Raw genomic sequence first — 27,621 nt, 5'->3', positions numbered from 1 at the left:
AAAGATAAAAGCCTTTTAAAAAGCTGAGCCTTTTTCTCAGCAGGCATTTTGAGAAACCTGTTCTACTAGAAAAAGACAAAGGGCCTAACAGAAGCTTCAGAGAAGGGCCAGGCAACAAGCAGATGTGAAGACCCAACATGTGGACTCTAGAGCAACATGCCAATAGCTTTGTGGCTTAAGAATAGCTTTAGGATGAGTTAAATTTTATATAAAATAATGACTGACAATACTTAAAAATACTACTCAAAATAAGTTATATTCTAAATAATATATTTCAATAATTACTCTAATATTAAGAATAGATATGTATGAATATCAGTAAAAATATTTTTATTTTAAAACAGCAGCTAGAAAATAGGAAATCATATGATGGTGTTTGCATTAGTAAAGATGCAATGTGAGTCCTGGCTAGGTAGCTCAATTGGTTAGAGCATTATCCCAATAGGCCAAGGTTATGGGTTTGATCCACAGACCGGGCACATACAATAATCAACCAATGAATGCATACATAAGTGGAACAACTAATTGATGTCTCTCCCCCTCTAAAGTCAATAAATAATTTTTTGTAAAAAAAGATGCAATGGAGAAGAACCGAAATGGCGGCGAAGTGAATGGAGCGACACAGACCATCTCCCAGGACCAAACTGGATTTAAATGAAAATAAAGGCAAATCGTCAGAAAGGTGCAACCGAAAGACACCTTAGAGAACCACATACCCAGGGACACCGACTCAATCCTGGTAGGCTTGCGAGGACGTGAGAGAGGGCCGGGAGCCCACGGTCCTCAGTGGCCTGGGCTGGGACCAGGGAACTCGGCAGGGGAAAGTTACTGCTACTGCCTCCCTGGCGACCCTGCATGGGCCCTGGGAACTCTGTTGCCTGCTAAGCCCTCGACTGGTGCCGCACGGACTCGCAGGGACCAGGGGACTCGGCGGGACGCTGCTACCAAGGCTGAGTCCCGCGAACTCTGCGTGCTAAGCCCTCAGCTGGTGCCTCAGGGACTCGCGGGGACCAGGGGACTGTGGTAGACGCTACTGCCACCTCTGCAGTGTCCCGCTACCGCGGCTTAGTCCTGGGGCTTCTGCTTAGTGAATGCCCTTGGCTGGAGCCCCAGCTGGGCCTCCCCTGGCTGGAAGCAGCGCCCTCGGGTTAAAGTCCCAGGCAGCTCCACGACGCAGAGTCCGGACAGAGGCTAAATTGGCAGCAGCCACTCACCTTGGGCTCCGGCAGAGGGAAGGCAGACTGGACTGGAACTGTGTGGGGACACTCAGGATTTGGAGGGTGCTAAGAGCTTTCGCTGAGTGCAGCCACGCAGGACTGTGGCCATCTTACTCCTTCCCAGGGCCTTGGGGAAAGGCGCGGACCCTACCTCAGAGATTCAACCCCACCTAGTGGCCATTGAAATGCTAATTGAGGCCCATTAACAACCAACAGCTGCCTCACTCTCAGGAAATCCTCTTACACTGAGCACCTGAGGGAGTTTTTCAGGCAACTCAGAAACCAAGTTTCTTCAGGTGACCTCTACTAATAGCCTCCAGGCAAAAAAAGCTAGAGGATAACTACCATTCCCTGGGCTAGCAACACTAACCAGAAAAGCTAAGACTTGACGGTGGTGTTTAAAGTGGGTCCTCCTTGGCGCATCCAAACCCAGCAGAGGGAGCCACAAACAGCAGAACACCAACACCCACTGGGAAAATTTGGCAGACTCCAAAGCCCACTGTGATAGCCAAAATCGTGAAAAACAGAAACAAAAGCCAAATGAAAGAACAAGAGACCTCTACGGAAGATGAGATAAATGAGGTGCAGTTAAGCAAGTTAACAGAACTAGAATTTAGAGCCATGATGTTGCGGAAGCTCAACAGCATGTGTAAGGACATGAGCACCATGAGTAAAGACATAGAAATGTTGAAAATAAACCAGCTGGAAATTAAAAACCAACAGGAAGAAATGAAGAATGACATATCAGAAATGAAAAACACATTGGAAGGTCTAAAAAGCAGAGTAGGGGAAGCTGAGGACCGGATCAGTGAATTAGAAGACAGGCTAGAAGAAATCAACCAATCAGAAAACCAAAAGGAAAAAACGATTAAAAAACAGGAAGACAGATTAAGAGAACTGTGGGACAACTGGAAACGGAATAATATTTGCATCATAGGAGTACCTGAAGAAGAAGAAAATAAGCAAGGGTTAGAGAATATATTCAAAGAAATAGTGAGAGAAAACTTCCCTAATTTGGTGAAGGAAGAAGGCATTCAAGTTCAAGAAGCACAGAGAGCCCCAAGTAAGAAGAACCCAAACAGGCCCACACCAAGACACATAGTAATCAAACTGCCAAAAATTCAAGACAAAGAGAGAATCCTAAAAGCAGCAAGAGATAAGCACAGGTTACCTACAAAGGAAACCCCATAAGGCTCTCAGCTGACTTCTCACAAGAAACACTACAGGCCAAAAGGGAATGGCATGAAGTAATCACGGTCATGAAAAACAAGAATCTGAATCCAAGACTATTCTACCCAGCAAGGCTATCATTCAAAATAGAAGGACAAATAAAGAGCTTCCCAGACAAGAAAAGGCTAAGGGAATACATTAGCACCAAACCAGCACTGCAAGAAATGTTAAAAAGACTGCTGTAATTAGCAGGAGAAATGGGAAGAAAAATAGAACCACACTAAGCAAAAATGGCAATAAATAAGTACATATCAATAATCACCTTAAATGTAAATGGACTGAATGCTCCCATAAAAAGACACAGAGTAGCTGATTGGATAAGAAAGCATGACTCATCTATATATTGTTTACAAGAGACCCACCTCACAACAAAAGACTCACATAGATTGAAAGTGAAGGGATGGAAAAAAATCTTTCAAGCAAACGAAAAAGAAAAAAAAGCTGGGGTAGCAATACTTATATTTGATAAAATAGATTTCAGAATGAAGGACATAATTAGAGACAAAGAAGGCCACTACATAATATTGAAAGGATCTATCCAACAGGAAGATGTAACCTTAATAAACATATATGCACCCAATATAGGAGCACAAAAATATATTAAAAAACTTCTGGAGGACTTCAAAGGAGAAATCAATAGCAATACAATCAGAGCAGGGGACTTCAACACCCCGTTGACATCACTGGATAGATCCTCTAGACAAAAAATTAGCAAGGAAACAGAAACTCTAAATGAAGCACTAGACCAAATGGATTTAATAGATATCTACAGAGAACTACACCCCAAAACTGCAGAATTCACATTCTTCTCAAGTGCACATGGCACATTCTCAAAGATAGACCACATGTTAGGGCACAAACTAAGTCTCTACAAGTTCAAGAAGATTGAAATTATATCAAGCATCTACTCAGACCATAATGGCATGAAACTAGAAATCAACAGCAAGAAGAACATACAAGGACATTTGAACACATGGAAGCTAAATAGCATGTTATTAAACAATGAATGGGTCAGAGAGGAGATCAAGGAAGAAGTCAAAAACTTCCTGGAAACCAATGCAAATAAAGACACAACAACACAAAATCGATGGGATGCAGCGAAAGCAGTTCTGAGAAGGAAGTTCATAGCACTAAAGGACTACCTTCAAAAGCAAGAAAAATTTCTAATAGACTATCTAACCTCACAACTTAAATAAAAAGAAAACCCCAGAGCAAGTAGAAGGAAGGAAATAGTAAGGATCAGAGCAGAAATAAATGACATAGAGACAAAAAAAAAAAAAACAATTCAAAGAATCAATAAAACAAAGAGCTGGTTTTTCGAAAAGATAAACAAGATTGATGGACCCTTAGCTAGACTCACCAAGAAACAAAGAGAGAGAACCCAAATACACAAAATCAGAAATGAAAGAGGAGAGATAACAACTGACACCACAGAAATACAATAGATCGTTAACAACTACTATGAACAATTATATGGCAACAAATTCGACAATCTAAGCAAAATGGACAAATTTCTAGAAACATAGTCTCCCAAAATTGGACCAGGAAGAGATAGAAAACTTGAACAGACCAATAACAACAGAAGAAATTGAAGATGTAATCAAGACTCTCCCAGCAAACAAAAGCCCAGACCCGGATGGCTTCACGGGGGAGTTTTACCGAACATTCAAAGAAGAACTAATACCCATTCTTCTCAAACTATTTCAAAAAATTCAAGAAGAAGGAAGACTTCCAAACTCGTTTTATGAAGCCAGCATAATTCTAATTCCAAAACTAGAAAAAGACACAGCAAAGAAAGAAAACTACAGGCCAATATGCCTGATGAACATAGATGCCAAAATCCTGAACAAAATACTAGCAAATCGGATCCAGCAATACACCAAAACAATTATCCACCATAACCAAGTGGGATTCATCCCAGGGATGCAAGGCTGGTACAATATTCGCAAATCCATAAATGTGATACACCACATAAATAAAATGAAGAATAAAAACCACATGATCACATCAATAGATGCTGAAAAAGCCTTTGACAAAATCCAGCATCCATTTCTGATAAAAACGCTCAGCAGTGTGGGAATAGAGGGATCATATCTAGACATAATAAAGGCCATATATGAAAGACCTACAGCCAACATCATACTCAATGGGCAAAAACTAAAAGCATTTCCCTTAAGAACAGAAACAAGGCAAGGATGCCCACTTTCGCCACTCCTATTTAACATAGTACTGGAAGTCTTAGCCACAGCAATCAGACAGGAAAAAAAAATAAAAGGGATCCAAATTGGAAAGGAGGAAGTGAAATTGTCATTATTTGCAGATGACATGATACTGTACATAGAAAACCCCAAAGACTCCATCAAAAGTTTACTAGACTTAATAAATGAATTTGGCAAAGTAGCAGGATACAAAATTAACGTCAAGAAATCGATAGCATTCTTATTCACCAATGATGAACTCACAGAAAGAGAAACTAAGAAAACAATCCCATTTACCATTGCGGCAAAAAAATTAAGATACCTAGGAACAAACTTAACCAAAGGAATACAGGACATATTCACAGAAAACTACAGGTCATTGAAAAAAGAAATAGAGGAAGATATAAAAAAGTGGAAGCACATACCCTGTTCATGGATTGGGAGAATTAACATCATTAAAATGTCCATATTACCCAAAGCAATATATAGATTCAACGCAATCCCCATCAAAATACCAATGGCATACTTCACAGAATTAGAACAATTACTTCAAAAGTTCATATGGAACCAAAAAAGGCCTCGAATAGCCACAGCAATCTTGAAAAGGAAAAACAAAGTTGGAGGGATCACAATACCAGATTTCAGGTTATACTACAAAGCCACTATAATCAAAACAGCCTGGTACTGGCACAAGAACAGGCATATAGACCAGTAGAACAGAACAGAGAACCCAGAAATGGACCCAAGACAATATGCTCAATTAATATTTGACAAAGGTGGCAAAATTATATAGTGGAGTAAGGACAGCCTCTTTAATAAATGGTGCTGGGACAATTGGACAGCTACATGCAGAAAAATAAAACTAGACCATCAACTTACACCCTACACAAGAATAAACTCAAAATGGACAAAAGACTTAAATGTAACTCATGAATCCATAAAATTCCTAGAAGAGACTGTAGGCAACAACATTGCAGACATCATACGCAGCAGAATTTTTACTGACACATCACCTAAGACAACAGAAACAAAGGAGAAAATGAACACATGGGACTACATCAAACTCAAAAGGTTCTGCACAGCAAAAGATACAATCATCAAAACGGAAAGGCAACCCACTGTATGGGAGAGCATAATTGCCAATGATATATCAGATAAGGGGTTAATTTCCAATACATATAGAGTGCTCATACAACTCCACAAAAGAAGACAAAGAATCCAGTTAAAAAATGGGTAGAGGAACTAAATAGACACCTCTCCAAACAGGACATACAAATGGCTAAGAAACATGAAGAAATGCTCATCATCACTAATCATCAGAGAGATGCAAATTAAAACAACAATGAGGTATCACCTCACACCTGTCAGAATGGCCGCCATCAACAAATCATCAAATAACAAGTGTTGGCGAGGGTGTGGAGAAAAGGAGACTCTAGTGCACTGCTGGTGGGAATGCAGACTGGTGCAGCCACTATGGAAAACAATATGGTGTTACCTCAAAAAATTAAAAATTGAACTTCCATTTGACCCAGTGATCCCACTTCTAGGAATATATCCTAAGAACCCTAAAACACCAATCAGAAAGAATATATGTACCCCCATGTTTGTAGCAGCACTATTTACAATAGCTAAGATCTGGAAACAGCCCAAGTGTCCATCAGTAGACGAATGGATAAAAAAGCTGTGGTATATATACACTATGGCGTACTACGCAGCTGTAAGAAAGAAAGAAAGATCTCTTATCCTTTGAGACGACATGGAGGGACCTGGAAAGTATCATCCTAAGTGAAACAAGCCAAACAGAGAAAGACAAGTTTCATATGATCTCACTTATTTGTGAAATATAATGAACATAACAGTCTGAGAATGGGGTAGTCCCAGAGACGTGGAAGTACAGACTGACAATCCCCAGAAGAGGGGTGTGGTGGGGGAGAGATAAACCACAGAACTTATATGCATGTATGCATGAACAGTGGACATGGACAACAATCTGGGGAAAGGGCAGGGAGGGAGGGGGAGGGGGAATCAGTGGGGGGAAAAGGAGAAACATCTGTAACAAAAATTAATTAATAAAATAAATAAATAAAAATAAATAAATAAAAGATGCAATGTAGTATGATAGGAAAAATTTCATAAAATATACTAGAATAATTTAACAGGAAATGTGTAGAATTTCTATGAAGAAACAGAAGTACTGAAGCTAGCACAGAAAGATAATTAATATTTTGTATTTTATCCTAAATAGGAAGACTGAGACTACAAAGTTGTTTATTCTAGCCAAAGCAATCAATGCAATTAATGTACTCCTGGTCAAAATGTCAATGGGATTTATGTATTTTTTAAGACGACAAAATTATGTTAAAGACTAAATTAAAAAACTATTGAAAAGGAAGTCCGATGAATTAAGAGGCTTACAAGTGTTAAAACATGATATAAAAGACACAATAATAATTAAGTTACTAAGATATTTACAGAGTAATGGAATAAAATAAATCAGTGGAATAAAATGACTGAAAATTATTCTGTGCATGTGGGAAATGTGTCAATACAAACCAGTGGGGAATTGCTACCTTATGAGTCATAACACTTACCACCAGATTGTGAGTTCACAAAAGCTTGTCAGAGACACAGAGTTCAAATCATTATCTACATTTCTCTGGACTATGTAACTAACCCCCTACCATCATTTTACATGAAAGCCTCTTATTCTTCATGGAGGAATTATTCCAGTTACATGATTATGATGACCTTCTTCTTTGTCTTAAGATATGATCATATTTTTCTTTAAAAAACAATCATAGACTCATTTTTTAGTAATTATGTGATTAGTAACATTATTCTATTTGCAAATGATGTCTTTTTAAAAAAATCATGAATAGGGAGGAGGAAGAAGAGGAAGATCAAGAGGAGGAAGACAAGAAAAGATGGAGACAGAAGGAGGGAGGGAGGGAAGGAAGGAAGGAAGGAAGGAAGGAAGGAAGGAAGGAAGGAAGGAAGGAAGGAAGGAAGGAAGGAAGGAAGGAAGGAAATAAGTGTAAACACATCTACTGCCTTTTATTTGATTCACTGTAGTTCTTAAAAACTTTAATAATGAAGACTTTCAAAGAGAGACCACTTTTACATTATTGATAATGTGTTTTCTTAAAAGACAACAAAAGCACATATCTTAGGGACAAAGTTTACAGTGAAACCTTGGTTCTTGAACTTAATTCATTCCAGAAGACTCTTCAAGAAACAATTTGTTCGAAAACTGAATCATTTTTTCCCATTAGAAATCATGCAAATTGAATTAATTTGTTCCAGACCCCCAAATGATCCCTTGTCTTAACCTTTCTTATATACAGTACATGTCTAATGTCCTGTTTAATCTATAAACAAACACTTATTTTCTTAAATTTATCAAACCACCCCTACTAGCCTTAAACCATTTTCAGCACTCAGTCCAGGGGTGTCTTTCAGCAGGTCAGGAAGTGTAGGCAGCATCTTTGCTCTTTTACAAATCACTGCCTCTGAAATGCTGTCACAGGCTAACTGCTTTTCCTTTATCCAAATCAACAAATTCTTCTACCTCTTCAATTGCCTGTGATCTTTTTTTTTTTTTCAGACCCTTAGCAACATTAGCACTCTTGATGGCCTCTTTATGTTTTTAAATTGTGCTAATCATCCATTTTGCCAGCAAGAAAAGCAAAAACCACACAAAAATACTCACAGCACAATTTCCTCAGATGTTAACAAGGCAAGGTTTAGCTGTAAACTGACTCATACTCCTGCAGTCTCTCCTTTGTTTGTGGCTTAAGAGATGCTTTTTGTCATGCTGGTGTCGGCATGAAAGGGTTGTCAGGTGGAGCACTGAAGTTAATGGAGGCATTTTTCTGTGAACATCTTGGTCAAAACCAAATTGTTCCAGGTGGGAGATGTTCAAGAACAGAGGTTTGACTATAGTGCAAAAAAACCTTTGCCTGTGGTTGTACAACTCTCATTTCAGAAGAATTAAAAGTGATACTTAATTTTCACAATTGTCACAGAAAACAAGACTTCTAGAACTAGATCAGCAAGCCTGAATGCTACATTAGCGGCTATGTGAACCTTGAAATAAAAATAAAACTGGGTTGTATGTAATATTAAGAGTTTCTTCTTTTAATACTAAAAAAGTTAGCAAACATAAATAATATCTAAAACTCAGGTCTTCATATTGAATATAAACTTTATATTGTTTAAAATTGTATCAGTCATTATTGGTAGAGCATGTTAATAGGATGCTTTGAAAGTGTTGCATTATTATTGACATATATAGAGAAAATACCAGTACATAACTTTTATGTGCTCTTTAAAAAACAGTTTGATTTGATACCATTGTAATTTAATTCTTGGTTCAGCTCCTGAGCTGCTGGGACTCGTGGAACCCCTGCTGCAGGGAGCGCGCACTCTCTCGCTCCCCTGCATTCGCCCACGTGGCCCACAGCCCTGTGAACCCCACACACAACGGACTAATGGACTACAACTAGCCTGATGCTTTACTGGACCCAGTTTCAACACGAAAAGGAAACTTTGGACACTAGCTTTGCTTCTAGGTTTACTGAAACCCCAGTTATACTTCTTCCACCACTGGATTAACGGAAATGGGACTTTGGAAACCCAAGGATGTGATTCCATGGAAATGAAGCTTTCTACCACGTCTCATCCACCCAAAGGGGCCTCTGGAAATGCTTATTCCAGCGGTACCCCAAGAACCTTATTTCCACTAGTAATGGAGAAAGATCATCCCTGCATTTTATCCATACCAAGAGATTCACTTGGTAAACTATTTATAAAATGTTCCAATGTGAAAAAAGGACTATGTCATTACTTCAGCTCTGTTATAAAATACCTACAAATGCAGTAGGTAGAAATACTGTCAGTAGCAAATCCTTAGGAAAAAAGTGTTTTAATCATGAATCTTTTTGCAAATAAATAATATTGAATTGTATGAATTCCTAAGAAACCAAATTTGCCCATTAGGTTATCTTAATCCACAGGCTTCCTTGAATGCAAACCATGGCTTTCTATTTTTAATAAAACTCAAAGAAAAAAAATAGTAAGATTTTTATGTGTTGTATTTCAGTTAGCCTTCTGAACCAATAGCCATATTCACAGTTCTTTTTAGTCCTGTTTCTTAATATTGCTATATTTCTTTGTTTTCCCATAGTCTTTCAACTTAGTTATTGGTATCTTGAGTCCATCAAGCTTTGGGGGAAAAAGTCACACTCCTCAATCATTTTGTCCATTTGTAATGATTAAATGGTATCACACTGTCAGAAGTTTACTCCAAGACATCTTAATTCATTCAGAAGTTCTAAACAATTTCAATAGCCATACACCTTAATTTGATTGTTGTCAGTAGGCCGAATTTCAATCAGCCCTTCTGACTCAAAATGCTTCTCAGTTTCAGTTTTACTAGTTGGAGTCCAAAAACAGTTGCCTCTTCAATTCTACAAGACCTTGGATTTATGCACTCTATTTCCATCCATTTCTACTTTCAAGCCAATTATTTTCTAATCCTATATGTTTCATATAACTTGTGCTAAATGCAGCCACCATCCCTGAAACACTAGTAAAACTCTGTTTTTTAACCTTTCCCTAGAGCTACTAGTTCTTTAACTACATTATCTTGTTTTCACATCGCCATAAACAATTTTCCAACTCCTTTTCCACAATATAAGATAGACTGCCATCCTTCTAGCATCCAGAAATAGTTTCTTCATTACCCAAAAGCTAAGTCAATGTTACATATTTAGACTTATGACATCCCCCTTGGGTAAAAAATTATCTATTAGAATATGCTAGAATATACTGCAGTAACAAACAAAATCTCATGCCTTGTCACATAAAAATCTATTTCAGGTCCAAGGTGGATTAGCAAGGGCTCTGTTCACTGAGCTTCTCAAAGACCCAGAACAATAGGGATTTAACTTTGAAATACACTTTTAAGATTTCTATAGCAGAAAGAAAGTAACATAGAAAACCATGCACAGGTTCTCAAGAGTGTTCACAAGGAAGCAATATACATCACTAGCCTAAAGCAAGTTATATGGATCTACCCAATACCGACGGGGACATAAGTGCTACCTTTCCATCCATGCAGAAAGAAGACAGCTAGAAATAGTTGGTGACCAACAATAGTAATTCCACAGGCATTTGGGGAGGCAGCATTAAATAACTGTTTTTACCTTTTTATTATTATTGTAATTTTGCTAATGCAACACTTTCAAATGATGTGACTATAAAAGGGGTGAAATGGCAAAAACAATATTGAATTCCTCAAAAAAGGCATGTATATCCAGTATAAGATACTCAAGTTATCAACTTGAACTGTCAGACAAAATCACAAATTCAGAACAATAAACAGCAAATGTCAAAGTTTTAAAAAAATTATTAATATGCCCCTATATCCTTGTCTAAAATATAATAATAACCAATGATGTAGAAGAATAAAATATATCTAATTATTTGCTGAAAAAAGATGAGGTGGATTGTTTCTATATAATTCTTTCAAATACTTATAATTTAGACTACCTTCAGATAACATACTACTATTTACACAGCATTCAATCAGTAACTTAATTACAAATATATAGTCACATTCTTTAGTGTTTTCATAAATAAAATACTGTACAGGGTAGTAATTGCTTATATACATCTTTTATCTATTCCTGTGAAGATTATAATTCACACAAAAGCAAAGTATGCAACGAACTAATCTCAAGTTTTTGAGAGCTCCTCAATGTATCATTTTTAATAGATGTTAATGGTAATAAACTGTTTTGAACTATTGGACTTCAAAACAATGAGGTATACCATGGCTACATGCAATAAACAGATATTTAAAATTATTTCCAAAATCTTACATTACCATATCTTACAAGTCTTGCTTTAAAAAATACCTTGAAATTCTAAAGCAAGATTTCTATATCTTTTTATATAAAAATGTTATATAAAATATTTTTAAACATTTAAGAAAAATATTTAAAGCAATTATGCTTGATTTTTCTCAAAACAATAAAAATAAAATATTGTACTTACATCCAACTGGTAGAAAGAAATAAAATATCTATATCTTTTCAGTTTCCTTATAAAATTTATATCAAACGAAGTGCTCAGGTTTAGGAATCTTAAGGAAACGGGCCTCTCTTTATCTACCGTGTTTAGAGTGCACTGGAGAAAAGTAAAATAATGTAGAGTTTTCCGTCAACATTGCCAAGGCCCTGGAGTTGGTTCTATGGGCATGAAAAGTCCCTACTCAGAAGAGGTTTATATCTAGATGAGTAAATGAGACCTGAAAATGCAACCAAGAATAAAAAATAAGAATAGGAGGCAGCTCATAAATATATTTGAAATAAAGAGTAGAAAAATAAATTACAGAAAAAGCTTTAGAGGAAGACTGAAGATAATAGATTGTATGTACCTAAAAAAAAAAGAGGAATTTACCAATATATCTGAACTCTATCCTGAATAACTAAATTTAAATAACCTTTTATTTCAATTACCAATTTTTACTCTAACTTTATTTTGAAAAAAATATAATTCAAATGATTCTTGATTGTACAGACTAATTAACTGATTTATGAATGTAAAATTTAAGACACATAATATTCAAGTAACCAATTTTGAGAATATTGGTGAATGTGGAATACTTAGTATTTGTATCTACCTCCAATTTCAAATTTTCTGAATAACAGAAAAATAAATTCTGAAAAACAATAAAAGATGACATAAGAACAGAAATGTTGAATATCTTAGAAGATGAAAAGCAGAAAGCCATGGATTAATGCAGAAATAACACCCACCATAAAACAATACCAGTTAAAAAATATTAGAGAGGCTAAATGGTTGAAGAGTGTTGAGGTCATGCAAATACATCACAGATAATATTTATAAAAATCAGTAAAACAACATAAAGGACAATTATTTAAATATACTATAAAGTATTTAAAACCAGACAGAAGCAGAAAATAGTTCAGCCTTTTAAAAACTGTAAATGAAAGAAATATGAATTTTGACTTCATGCCTTTTGGTTCAAAAGCACTATCAACCCCCACAGCTGCTGAAAATAATGTAGGGAAAAACTAGAAGCATTCAAGGTAAAAGTGCCACACACTGAAGTTCTGAGCAGAGAAAACAGCTAGAAATGTAAAGGGGAAATCCTGACAGTAAAGGAATTATAACAGGAAATAGACCAGAATTCAGAGCAGAAATTGTCCAATACCTGTCTGACAGAATGGTCAGAAACACAGCAAGAGACCATAAAGAGAGATCGTCTTGAAAGGTATAACTATGCAGAACCTGAGTCTAATGTTTTTCACAGGTGAGTACATTTCCCAACTGTGCACAGTCTGGTCACAGAAAGATTCAAGTTTCAGAATACAGAACCCAAAGATAGCAGAGCAGTTGGAAATTAATAAGAAATCCATAAAATTAGCTAGGTAAGTTCAGTAGCAGACCTGCTGTAGCTAAAAAAAAAAAAAAAAAAAAAAGAATCACTGAACTTAAAAAAAATCAATAGAAATTCTGTAATTCAAAGAACAAAGAGAAAAAGAGAACGGAACCTTGAAAATGGTCTAGCATGCCTGTAATTGGGATTCCAGAGAGAAAAAGACAAAGAAGTAGAATATTTAAAAATATATTTTCTAAAAATTTACAAATTTTGTAGAAGACTTTAATTCACAGATCCAGAAAGTTCAACAAATACCAGTCAAGATAAAAATAAATCTATTTTAAAGATAGAGAGGGATGTCATTATTATAAATGTTCAGGTATCAGGAAGATAAAACAATTATAAATACAGTAGTCCTGCCTTTTTCATGGTTTCACTTTCTGAGGTTTCAAATACCCACAGTCAACTGTAGTCTGAAAGTACTAAATTTCTCCAACCATGGACAACTGTTCCTGACATCCAGCCACTGACAGCATCATGACTTGACCCAGGATCGCCAGAAGCAGATGATCTTCCTGATGTATAGTGAGAAGGTCAATTGTAGCCTAACGCTATGTCACAGTACCTACATCATTCACTTCACTTTATCTCATCATATAAGCATTTTATCATCTCACATCATCACAAGGGTGAGTATAGTACAATAAGATTTTTTGAGAGAAAGAAAGAGACAATATTCACATAACTTTTATTATAGCATATTGTTATGACTGTTCTATTTTAGAAGTAGTTAATTGTTGTTAATCTCTTATGTGCCTAATTTATAAATTAAACTTTATCATAAGTATCTAAGTATAAAAGAAAAACATAGTGTATATATAGGACTCAGTAGTATCTTGGTTTCAGGCATCCACTGGGTGGATAAAAGGGCACTACTGTAACCAACAAAAGAGCTTCAAAACATATAAAGCAAAAACTGGAAGAAAAAGACAAATCTACAATCTTGGTTGAAGACTTTAACAAACTCTTCTTGGCAATTAACAGAACAACCATAAAGATCTGAGCAATACTGTCAACTACCTTAATTTACTTGACATGTAAAGAACACTATAATGCCACAAGTTCAGATTACACAGTCTTTTCAAGAACATATGAAATAGTAACCAAGATTAATTATATACTGGACCATAAAATTAGTCTTAATATAATTTAAAAGATGAAAATCTTAAAATAGTATTTTCTCTGGCCAAAATTTAAATTAGAAATTAATAAAAATAAAACATCTAGAAAGCCTCAAATATTACAAATTAACTTCTAAGCAACCCTCAAGTTAAGATTGGAATCACAAAGGACATTAGCAAACATTTTTAATTGAATAATACTGAATTTACAACCCATCAAAATTTCAGGGATGCAGCTAAAGCATATTTAGAGAGAAATTTACAGCCTAACATGCTTAAGTATTAGAAAAAGAGAAAAGTTTTAGAACAAATCTTAGATCAAATCAAAGATCTCAGCTACCACACTGAGAAACTAGAAAAAGGGAAAATTAAACCCCAAGTGATTGATTTGGAATGTTAATCATTAATATTAATAATTCCTTAGCAAGTTATGATAATTAAGAGCAGATATTAATTAAATATAAAACAAAAATAATAGAGAAAACTCAATTAAACCAAAAGCTGATTTTTGAAAACAGCAATAAAATTGATAATTCTATCCAGCTTTATCAGGAAAACAATAGCAAAAAAAAAATTCAAATCACCAATATCAAAAATACAAGATGGGTCATTACCAAAAACCTTATAAATATTAAAAGTATAAGGGAATTTTAAGGTCAACTTTATCCTAATAAATTCAACAATTTAGTTAAAATAGAGAAATAGTATAAAAGACACCAGCAACCAAAGATCACTTGAGAATACATAACCTAAAACACCTGGGTCTATGAAAAATGTGAACAATCTTTCTATAGTGAAAACAACAGGCTTACCTTCCTGGGTAAATTTACCTTACAACTAAGAAAAATAAAATACCAAACATACATAAATTCTTCCATAAATTGGGGGAGCGAAGGGTATGGGGGACATTTCCCAGTCATTTTATGAAGCCAGCATTATCTAAAAAATAAAACTAGACAGAGACATTATAATAAAAGAAAATTAGAGACCAATATTCTTCATAAAAAATAGATGTAAAAATTATTTTTAAAATTTAGCAAGTCAAATCCAGGAAAATAAAAAATACATAATGACTAAGTAAGATTTATCCTAAGAAAACAAGGCTGGTTAGCATTTGGAAATCTACTTAAGTAATTCAATATATCCCATATATTACCAGGCTTAAAAAGAAATGATAAAAAAGGCATCTGATAAAACTGAACACCTATTAATTATTAAAAACTGTCCGCAAACTAAAAGAATAAGGTAACTTCATGGAAACAAGAAGCATCTACAAAAAAATCTATAGCTGACTACTTCCCCAAAGATTAGGAAAAAGGCAAAAACTCAGATATCAACTCTATTCAACATTACTTTGAAGGTGCTAGCTATTGCAATAAGGAAAGAAAAACAAATACAAGGCATCTGAATTTGAAAAGAAAAAAATAAAATCTGTCTCTGTTCAGACAACATGATAGTAATGTAGAGAATCTTAAGGAATGTACAAAAAGCTACTTACTAGCAAAGTTGCAGGATACAAGTTCAATATATAAAAATCATTGTATTTCCATATAGTAGCAATGAACTATTTTGAGATAACATTGTATTTTTTTTTTTTTTTATCCTCACCCGAGGACATTTTTCCATTTTTTGTACAGATAGAGTGGGAGGGAGAGAGCGGAAGGGAGAGAGAGAGAGAAACATCAATGTGAAGGGACACATCGAGTGGCTGCCACCCGCACGACCAACCAGGGCCGGGGACAAACTGCAACCGAAGTACGTGCCCTTAGCAGGAACCGAACCCGGGTCTCTCCAGACCGCAGGCCGACGCTCTAACCGCTGAGCCAAACCGGCCAGGGCAAGATAACATTGTAAATAATACCCATCAATAAGTGTGAGATACCTTGAGATAAATTTAACAAAATGTGTGCAAGACCTATACGTGTACATCTAAAACTACAAGACATAGCTGAGAGAAATTTGAAGGCTGAAGTAAAAACTTCCGGTTTCTGGCCTGACATATAAGAAGCTTGGGATTTGCTATTCCATTCAAACAACAAGTAAAAAGCTGAACAAACATAAAAAATCAACAACTCTTCTTAGGTCCATAAGAGAAGTCAGATCACAGGGCAAACCACTGCTCCCAAAATTATAGAGACCAACAGGCAAATACAGAAAATCACAACTTACCAGAGCAGACACCCACAAGCTGAAACCTCCACGGGAACTAGGCCAGAGCAGGAAGATCTGAACTGTAATTGATGAATTGCTTGAGGCTCAGTGTGGACAAGTCTGAGAGATTAAAAACCCCAGGAAGATCCAGTCATTGGGGAGAGGGGGAAACCCCCGACTTTTGTGAGTTGTACCTCCAGGAGCCCTACCAAGTCCTCACAGTAAACACTGAAGAAAAAATCCCCCTTGAGCAGGGAGAAGGGAAAATGAACCATTTACAAATATGTCAGAGAGCTCTGTTCTTTTTTTTTTTTTTTTTTTATCCTCACCCGAGGACATTTTTCCATTTTTTGTTCAGATAGAGCGGGAAAGAGAGGAAGAGAGAGAGAGAGAGAAACATCGAAGTGAAAGGGACACATTGAGTGGCTGCCACCTGCACGACCAACCAGGGCCGGGACAAACTGCAACTGAGGTACGTGCCCTTAGCGGGAACTGAACCGGGGGTCTCTCTCTGGACTGCAGGCCGATGCTCTAACCGCTGAGCCAAACCGGCCAGGGCAAGAGCTCTGTTCTTAACAGGGTCTGTCCTCAGGAGAAACTAGTTAACCAAAGCTTAATCAGCTGGGGTTTTATCAGAGCCTAATTGGACTGGAGTAAGGAAAATACCCAGCCCGGCCCACTCTAGCCTTGACTAGTCAGTGTATTGTGTGGGGCCAGGGCCAAGGAGAAGTCCTGTTTGGTCAGGCCCCTGGTGTCAGGGCCAAGGAGTTGGCTTATGTGTCGCTGAGATTGATAGATACAAGGGAATTAAGCAAACAAGTAAATATATTGTGGTTGGTGAAAGCCAGTTTTCTCGCTGTTGAAAAAAGGCATTTATAAGTATGAAAAAGGAAAAGGCTAGAATAAACCTTGTTGTTTTCATCAGAATTAAGGCAATCAGTGTAAATATTCAAGTTTGTTTTTTAAGATAGAGATGATAGATACAATGATATAGAAGTGGATATAGATGTTTGTATGAATATATGTGTATGTGTATTTGTATGTGAATATGAATTTATTTCCTAGGTCTTTTTGCTGAGAGACCCATACGCAACACTGTCCTATAGCAAATAACACGGCACAGATCTTGATTTCTAAATACCACTCTCCACTAAAAACCTAAGCGTCCCTAGAGAATTGGCTGATTTCTGGGCTGGGGTTTAAAATAAAAAATAAAAAAAGCCTATGATAATCCTGTAATATCTTGGCTTGCAAGAAAGTAATAAAACACTCAGAAAAATGAAGGGTACATGTCAAGAAAACATGAGATCTGTTTAAAGGAACTCCCACTGGTCAAACATGTGACAGAATATCAAAATAAAAATGACTGTAAAAAATTATAACCCACGGAATAAAATAGATATCCTCGAGTTCATATTGATATCAACACATGATGATTACATAAATAAATGCAATAGATGGGAAGTGTCTTGCTTAGAGTCAAATGTCAACTAACAATGTAGAAGGAATCTTGACTTTAGAAAATAATTACTTAGCAACAATGAAAATAATAGTTTTAGAAAAATATCTTCAGTAGATGCTAATGTTAACGGACAAAAGTTTGATGAGGAAAAGGATACTTACATGGTCTCAGGACATCTCCCCGCAAATATGTATTAATTTTGTATTAATTGTTTATTTCTTCATAAGTACAAAATACTTTGACAGTGGAGAAGTTTGAAAGATAACACCTTAACCAAGTGACCACAGTGCACATTGCCAGTGACAGGAAGAGTTGGCAGAGAGAACCTCTTGGTATTATACTCCGAAAAGAATACAGCACCATTTCCGTTGCACTATTACCAAATACTCATACCCTAACCTTAGACAGGAGGAAATCTCCGACAGACCCCAACTGAGGGATGTTCTACAAAGTCACTGACCCATACTCTTCAAAAATGTCAAGGTCATGAAAGATGAAGGAAGACAGGAATTGTTCCAGACAGAAGAAGATTTAAGAATCATAAAAACTAAAAGCAACACATGATTCTCATTTGGATCCAGAATCTCTAAAGCGTGTCATTGGAACCAGAGTTAAAATTTGAATGGTGCCTGTGGATTAAATGGTGGAATTGTATACTGCTTAATTCCTGATTTGTTTTATGGTTATACTGTGTTTAGGAAAGTGCCCTTGTTTTTAGGAAATATACACTGAAACGCTAAGGGGTAATATCTGCAACAATTTCCAATGGTTCAGAAATAAATAATAATAAGGTTATGTAATAGAGAATGAGGCAAATATGACAAAACAGTAATACTTGCGGAAGCTGGATAAAGGATATGTGGATGTTTTTTGTACTGTTCTTGCAACTTCTATACATATGAAATAATTTCCAAATAAAACATTTTTAAAAGAACACAGAATGTATTGAAAAATGTATCAGTTTACTAGCCAAATAAACGACAAGACATATAAAAGACAACAGGAGTCTCATGCAAAATTACCATGGTCGCCAGAATGGTTGTATTCTTCAAGTTTTTTTTGCACCAGAAATGAATACTCATGTGTTAAAAACTAAAAATTACAAATTATTATAGAGAGTAAGATAAAGAACATTAAACTAGAAATTAGGAGCCCATTAAATCTCTGATAATCTCCACCCTAGTAGCCTCAGGATATCATTTACTTTCCTGAGCCTCAAGATTATTTAGTTATAAAGTGAGTGATTAAACCATAAACTCCCTTTTATTTCCAAAATTCTATGATTCAACTTCTTCCAATTAATGGTTCAAATCAAAATACCAGTGCCTACGTATTGGGTATTTCACTGAGCGCAAAATCGGTGATAAAATTTGTTGGACTACTATTTTGGGATGATTCTAAATTTGACAGTATGGAAAAAAAAATCTAAAGGTATTTAAAATACTTCCTCATTTCTCTGCATCTGATGGAAGAATCATGGCCTGAGTTGAATTCCAGTAACTGCCTGTATCAAGTCTCTGAAGTGATTATCAAATTGGTTACATTTTCCTTCTTAACCCTTTAGCACACTCTTTGCTCACTTAGCATAGCTGATGAGGAAATCACACAAGCAAGCTCATGGGCTCATCACGCAGATGACTCGGTGAACCCTCACCCTGGCCAGCCATCTGGCATATGCTTGTTATCGGTCACAAGGTCAGCTGAGTGGTCATATGTGGATATATCATTACAAATTCATCACAGATAGAAAAATAATTCACAGATCACATCCAATTCAAAGTTGGCTATCAATATCACTTTTCAGTATGAACACAGGACCTCAAATAACTTCTGGTGCTTTCACTATATGCTATTTACCTCAAAATCCTCCTCTTTCATTTCAGACCCTGCTCAAATTTCACATTCTTGCCACTACCGTTTTGCCCTTTAGTGATTAATACCTGCTTAGCTTTGCCACTCTTTTGGGCAGAATCAGGAGGCCTAAAATCTAAAATGCACATATTATCTATTAAAATCTTCCAAATTTGTAACCTATGCAAAGGTGCACCCCTTTTAACCGCCCCTATGTCACTGTGTCCCAATCCAACACACAAAAAATGCTGCGGTTAAATAAATACCTCTCTGACAGGTCATGAGAGTGATATATTTATCCTGTTCTCACAAGTGCAATAATGTAATAAAGCTGACTTTTCATATAAGATGTCCATGTATTCAAAAGTCTATTTTAAAAGCCTTACTAGCCAAAGACATGATGAAGAAACAAACATGTGGTTAGACATTCACCCTGGAGCTTCAAGTAGGGATGTCTTTAAACTGCTCTCTTCTGAATGTGAGTCTACAGTGAGTCAATACTGGGAACCAGAAAGCAATGTGTTTTCAGAGAGCCAGCACCATTATACCCTAAATCCTTTGGTAATGGGAGATGTACAGCACAAACCTTTACACAGAAGGAACAACCCTCTCAAGAAACAAGGCTCCGGAGCCCTCAGATGAGCAGAGGATCCCTCTGTGATTGGTTATACGGGATATAATTCAAATGCGTGTTGGTTCTCATTCCCACTCTGTCAGAAGAAAGCCAAGAGACAAGAGTGTAAAACAGGAGGATCTCATTCTGCTTGAATATTACATTAACCTATGAACACTAGTGCTCCTTGGTCAGCTTTTTCGGGGCTTGCTGTCGCTGCAGCATTGCTGACCTGGTAGGTCTGATTATGAATGATCAATGGGCCTATTTGCAATAAAAGTCTTTGCACAGACCTGGCCCCTCAGCCCTTATTCACTCATGCAGATAATAACGGCAGTTCAAGGCAGTTGCCCATAACTCCAAGCTTCATTAAACAAAGGGAATGTCACCAAAAGTCCCTTTAACTATCTTTTTGCTGCTAGGCAGAGAAAAATTGGCCATTCTGAAGAAATGGAATTTACAGTGTTAATAAAATAAGGATTAGTGTATCCCTGTGCTCTATTCTGCAGGTCTATTTTGAGCTGCCCCTGTGGAAACGCACCCCTTTCACAGGGAGCAGAGTGAGCAGTAGGAACAAAGGATCTGTGTGCCTGAGGTCAGATTCTGCTCCAGAGGAAATATTTCAGTGGGATTTTTCAGATCTGTAACGGGGAATGGGGTGTTGCCGCTCCTCCCCATTCATCACAGACACAACTGGTGTGAGGCTGGCGTCTCAAAGCTTTGGAGGTTGGGGAAGAGCGGTGGGGAGACTCCAGAAAAGGTCAGTGTGGACCTGAAAAGAGGGTCCCCCTGGGGTACACTGGGACATGAAGTCTGCCCACTGTCCAGTCTCTGGAAGGCTGTAACGTTTTGGTTACCCCTTTTCTCAGGCAGAACATATTAACAAGTTATTATTGTTTGGAGGAAGTGTTGACCTTAGATGTTTTTATAAAGATGGTCATCTAAGGCACAGCCCCTCCTGCGTCACCTGACTCACTCCTCACGTGACTCACATTCCACTCTACGCCCCAGGCGTCTCTCCTCCGCTACCCTCACACACGTTCGTTTCCCTAGCTGTTTATTTATTTATTTTTATTTATTTTATTTTTTTTTTATCCTCACCCGAGGACATTTTTCCATTTTTTGTTCAGATAGAGCGGGAGGGAGAGAGAGGAAGAGAGAGAGAGAAAAACATCGACGTGAAGGGACACATCAAGTGGCTGCCACCCGCACGACCAACCAGGGCCGGGGACAAACTGCAACCGAGGTACGCGCCCTTAGCGGGAACCGAACCCGGGTCTCTCTGTACTGCAGGTCGACGCTCCAACTGCTGAGCCAAACTGGCCAGGGCTCCCTAGCTGTTTAGAACACACATTCACTGTTCTTTTATAGTCCTTTCCCTTAAGACTAGACTTTAAGTATGTCTTTAAAATATTTTGTTGCCTAAATAACACTGCTATGATTTGAAACTCACAGAGAAATAAAGCTTTTGTGGGGTTTTGGGGGGCAGGGGTTATATCTTTATTGTTGAAAGTATTAGTTTTGAATGACTGAATAATCCAAGTCGAAAGTTCAGGTTCCTTCAAAATCAATTAAATGTCCACTTCTGGATAATAATTGGTATTTTTACTCCAACTCTTCTGCAATAAAGATTCAAGAAAAATGAAAACAACGAACAAAGGAGAAATTGCTCCATGAAATGAATAAAATCACGAAGCAGATAAATTAGGCCCCAAATAAAACATCTTTCTATGAGAAATTTTTGGTCTCAATCATTTGGAAATATTTTTTCCTGCTTTGACCCATAAAAAATAGACATAAATTCTGAGGTACACATACATGGACACACAGTACACGACAGACTAGTTGTTTTGTGCTAATTCACTACTAAATGCCAAGAAAATGGGCTACCAAATTTTCCTCCCATTCTCAACTTGACAAGCAACTTGCACACAGTAGTAGTCTGCAGAGCATCCCTCTTTTTAAGCAGAAAGCTTTTCCTTTTAATTCCATCTCAAACTTATAAAATTCTATGAGTCTATCTGCTCACACAAAGGCCAACACTTGTTTATGGCCCCCAGGTCACCCTATACCAATTTATGGGAAGGAAAATGTAGAAAATTTTCCAAAAAAGTGAAAGGGGATGGTGTGGTCATTTCAGTGGAAATAACATAAATAAAAATTTTTTTTTAAATACAGAGAAAGAATATTCCTAAGATGCCCCCCTGGGAAAGGATGCCACGTAAAGAATTGCCGGGGGACCTTAATATGAGTGGCTCGAAGGAAAAACTAAGGGAAGACAGTTATATTCCAACAAATTAAAGGGTGGAAGTTGTAATGTACTGGATTTTGACCAAAAAAGAGATTTCAGCCAATAAAGCCAGAACTTTTGAATCACAAAAACTACCAAATTTGCTCAGAAGATTTTGACCATCTATGGGAGATACTTCAGGAGAGAGCATTACTGAAATGGGGGAGAGATTATTTTTAGATTATTTTAAAAATGATTCAAACTTTAAGAATTTTATAACTGTAAAATGAGTTGGGAGCTAGGAACATTTATGATGAGTTGGGAGCTAGGAACATTTATGAAGTAAACACATAAGAAAGGTACCATTTATTTACTCTAACATCATCTTCAATGTGGACTTGAGTCCTGTTTGGCCTTTTCAGTAGGACATATGTGGCCAAGAGGATGATGTGGCCTTTAATATCATGAACTGTAATTTTGTTTAATAAAATTTTTTTTTTTTTATCCTCACCCGAGGACACAAAATTATAATTTTTTTTTTTGGTATATGCCCCTAGCAGGAACCGAACCCGGGACTCTCTGGTCTGCAGGCCAATGCTCCAACCGCTGAGCCAAACCGGCCAGGGCTAATGAAATTTTTTTAATTGAGCAATGACAGTGTACTATAAAGTGATTCCATGTATAGAAACTCCCTGTGGCATTAAGATGTCCAGGTTTAAGTAGTTCAGTTCCTTGGCTATTTGAAATAGGCTGATTATCTCAATTCACTTTTGGTAAGAAGCCCATAGTTTTCATTTTAAAGCTCAGGAATAAGATATTCATATGTCCTCTTTCCTCCCACATTCTTCCAAAGCCTGAGAAGCTTCTGTCCAATACTATCCATTCAGACTGAAAGACTAGCTGAGCTATTCAAAGCTTCTCCTCAGGCACGTAGGGCTTTGTGCTATTGTCTGGCTGTATAATACTCGAATGGATTCTGTGTTCAAGCTGTTCATACACCTCCCACCAGCTGGAATACACATCTTGAGCATTTGCGTCTCTTTTCCGTTATTTTTAATCCAGGCAGTTCAGGGTTTGTTCTGTTTTGTTTGGGATCCTGCATTATGTCCTTGGCCTCCAGTACTGAGATTTATTTCAGCATCCTTCTACTAGAATATAAATGCTTATGGGTGATATTGTTCATATGTAGTGGGTAGGAACTGTTCATGTTTTAGTCTTTTTGTATCTTCCACAGTACTTAGCACAATGCCTTGCACACAATAGATGTTCGACCCAGGTGTGTGATACTCAGTCTTTTTTCACTTGTCCAAAAAAGTGCTGCCTTAAAAAGTAAAATGATGCCCTGGCCAGTTCGGCTCAGTGGTTAGAGTGTTGGCCCACGTTTGGTTCCCGGGTTCCGTTCCCGCTAAGGGCATGTACCTTGGTTAGGGTTTGTCCCCGGCCCCAGTTGGGGTCGTGTGGGTGTCAACCACTTGATGTGTCTCTCTCACATCGATGTTTCTCCCCTCCCCCCCATCTGAAGATAAATGCAAAAATGTCGTCAGGTGAGGATAAAAAAGTAAAATGAGGCTGAAATGATGACATTTACAAAACATCATGCACTGGAATAATGTTTTGATACTTCTTATTCTTTTCAATAGTAATTGACCAATTTACTATTGACGCCTAAGAGATTCAAAGTTCTCGGTCATCTACCATTTAAAATCAACAACCTTAGTTTTCCAAAATAAAAGTAAGAACAAGAAAGCCTAACTAAAAAGAGTAAAATCTATTATTGAGCCACTTCATGATTTTCCTACATGGATACGTATATCTCTGAGTCACTAAATATTTTCTACAGAAAGAGGCCTTAGCAACTAACAAGTTCAGCTTCCTAAAGCAAAAGATAGACTGTTCTATGTTAAAAAAAAAAAAAATCTGTTTCTGTCATTGTTTTTATACAAGAGGACCAAAATCTTGGTTAGATTGTTAAAAAGAGAAGGTGTGCTGGGAGTGTAAGTGTGGGGTGAAAGGCAAGGTCTTCCCTCCCTTCTTCAGCTTGCTCAGTAAACACCGACACCTCTGGCGGGGCAGCCTGAGTTTCTGCTCTGGTGGAGCTTGCTCAGGGGGTAACAGATGATAACGATGTGTTGAGGACACGTACTACTCATGTTTCCGTCTAAATGAGGACATTTCCACTCTATTCCCCAGGGTTCACAGCATGAACAAGGGACTCACTCCTCTCATGGGAAGAGTGACTGATCTAATGGAGGAATTTGGGAAAAGTAATTGAGTACATTCAGCTCAGCATCTTCTGGGTCCCTCTCTTTAAGAGCCGGCTTGACTTCAGGATGCAAGCTTTTGGGCCACTCTCCCGTATGATAACTTAGCAGATCAAGTCCTACCTTTGCAAGAGAGGCTGTGGTTCTGAGGAGAGAGGAAGGGCTCATCCGGTGATATATTAGCAAGCCCTCTTTGTTTGTTAATCTAAAGTAATATTCACTATGAGTGATAAGGATTCCTATTTGTCTGAGGTCTATGTCCTATTTCTCAGTTGTTGTAAAACTTGCAAGAAGAAAGAGATGAATAAAATTTTTAAAGTCAGTTTTTAAGCTTAGGCATTAAAGAACTATAACTATGAACTATCCTTTGGAATCATAATGATTTTAATACCAATATTGAAAGTTATTAGGTAATTCAGCTTCCAAGTTTTCCACATCAAAATAATCTGTGTTCTAATTTTATACTATGTTCCTTTTAGTAAAACAGAAAAATTTGAACTGTTATTACTAAACATGGTATCCATTTCTTGTGAATAATATTTATATTGGTCATTACATTAAATGTATACATAAATTTATAATTTGGAGGTTTGAACAACAGAACAGTTTTATCAGTTTACTTATGCCAGCATCACAATGAACATTAACTCTCTTGCTGTGGACAACATCATTCCCAGACACACCACATTTGAAGCATAGCCATATACTTTCAACTACCATCTTTATCATCATACCAAATGGTATTTCTGGATGGTTTTAAAAATATTTTCACTTATATTATTTTAGTCAACCCTTACAATAGCACCATAAATTGGGTAGTGCAAATAGTTTTATCTGTGTTTTACAATGAAAAAGTTCACAGAGAGAGATTATGTAACTTGTTCAAGTAACTCACCCAGTAGTAAAAAAAAAAAAAAATTTATACTGATAACCAAGTGTCCTGCCTCCTATTTCTACATATTTTTTTCTATATTTATTATATTGTCACTATATTACATACTTACAAGGGAAACATTAATTCTGAGTGACTAAAACTATAAAGTTTGTTTTTGTTTGGCCTCCAAGAGCACATTAATTCAGTGTAATTAAAAATACTGATTGCTAGTACATTGCTTAGCAAATAACAACAATAACAAAAATAATATAAGGCTCTAAATGTATTAAGTAGATGGATAGATGAACAAGTGGATGGATGGTTGAAGGATGGATGGACGGATGGATAAATGTGCAATAGGCCTACAGATAGAGGAATAAAATGTGACTCTTAAGGACAAATAGGGAACACAAGAATAGCTTGACTACGTGTTGCTATGTGCTATAACAGAGACAGGTACAGATGACAGAACTAAGGGAACAGATGACAGAACAATTCATGATACCACATTTTGAGATCATTCTACAAATGTTGTACCATTGAACCATTGAAATGTTCTTTATGCTGTAAAAAAAAAAAAGAATTGGGAGTAATGAAGCATAAAGGTCCCACTGTCAGAATTTTTCAAAGAAAGATACCTTAGAATCCATGAAAATCAACAAAGGAGCTAGGAATTTGAAACCCCAAAGAACTTAACTGAAAAATCCAGCCCTACATGTTTTTTATTAGAGCAGTGACATCCAGATGGGGTGGAGGGCAGAGGGGAGACGCATAATGTCATGTCCATGTATATTTAGTAGTAAAAGAAAGCATTGAACCAAGGCATTAACCAGACACATTTCTAACCTTGACACGAGTTGCCGATGAAATGGCCCTAAGAATAAACAGCACAATTGGCCTTATTTTGACCTGAGTTAGCAAGGGCTTTTAGCAGGAGTTTTGTCATGCAAATACCCCCTTGAACAAGAACAGAACACATTGTTCAAGTTGCTCAGACAGCGCTGGGTGTCAGTAGCTGACACAAGAGAACTTGGGTAGAAGCAGAACAAGGATCTTTCAGGAGGAGTGGTGGGTGTTAATGGGATTTAACAGAGTGAAAGGAAACTATTCTAGGACAGATAATAGATGAATCCAAAATACTTTGGCATTTTCATCGAATATGCTGTTTAGGGAAAAAGCACAGTCTGCACCCTAACACCTGCTGGACCTAATGGACTCTGAAATGTTGTTTCAGAATTAATCAAGGCATTTAAAATCATAGCTGCAGTCTCCATTCACTATTCCTGTGCATAAATGTGCTGATCCCGATACTAATCCATGTCGGGTGACTTCAGCAATATATCACTATAATTGCCATTTTAGGGCTGCAAATTGGAGCTAAAATAACCAGATGCAAAAGAGATGGCCATATCATACTCTCAAGATGGATCTTCAAAGTTCAAGGAGAGTTCAAGCATGGAAGAGGCAATAGATAGGGGTCAAGTGTAAGGGGATTGTTCATGTTCAAGAAGAATTAACTTTACAAATATATTGTTTCTGAGGTGGTAATTGTCCCATCTTACAGTTATTCATACCTCATTTACTCGTTGCATTCTTCTCAAGCATTTAATGAAATGAATTTGATTTTGACAAAATATTCTATTTCAAAATTGCCATTAATTTTCAAGATATTTTATTCCCCTCTAAATTATCTGTTTTAAAGTGGTAGAGACTGGATTTAGAAAATCTAATATTTCCCTAGCTAGTCTTCTGGCAAGAGTCCACGTCAGTTTCAGATATTTCCTTCCTAGCTTAGTCAACTAAATCACTGAACTAAAAAATGTCACCAACATCCCAAACATCCCAAACTCAAAATGCAAGGTCACAGTTCTGTCCCATGGGAGTAAGACTAAGGCAGTGTTCTAACTTCTCTGTCACATGTTCTCACTCTGGGACTGTAATAT

The sequence above is a fragment of the Molossus molossus genome, unplaced genomic scaffold, assembly GCF_014108415.1.
Source record: "Molossus molossus isolate mMolMol1 unplaced genomic scaffold, mMolMol1.p scaffold_m16_p_1, whole genome shotgun sequence".
Taxonomy (NCBI): Eukaryota; Metazoa; Chordata; class Mammalia; order Chiroptera; family Molossidae; genus Molossus; species Molossus molossus.
This window is presented reverse-complemented; position numbering follows the sequence as displayed.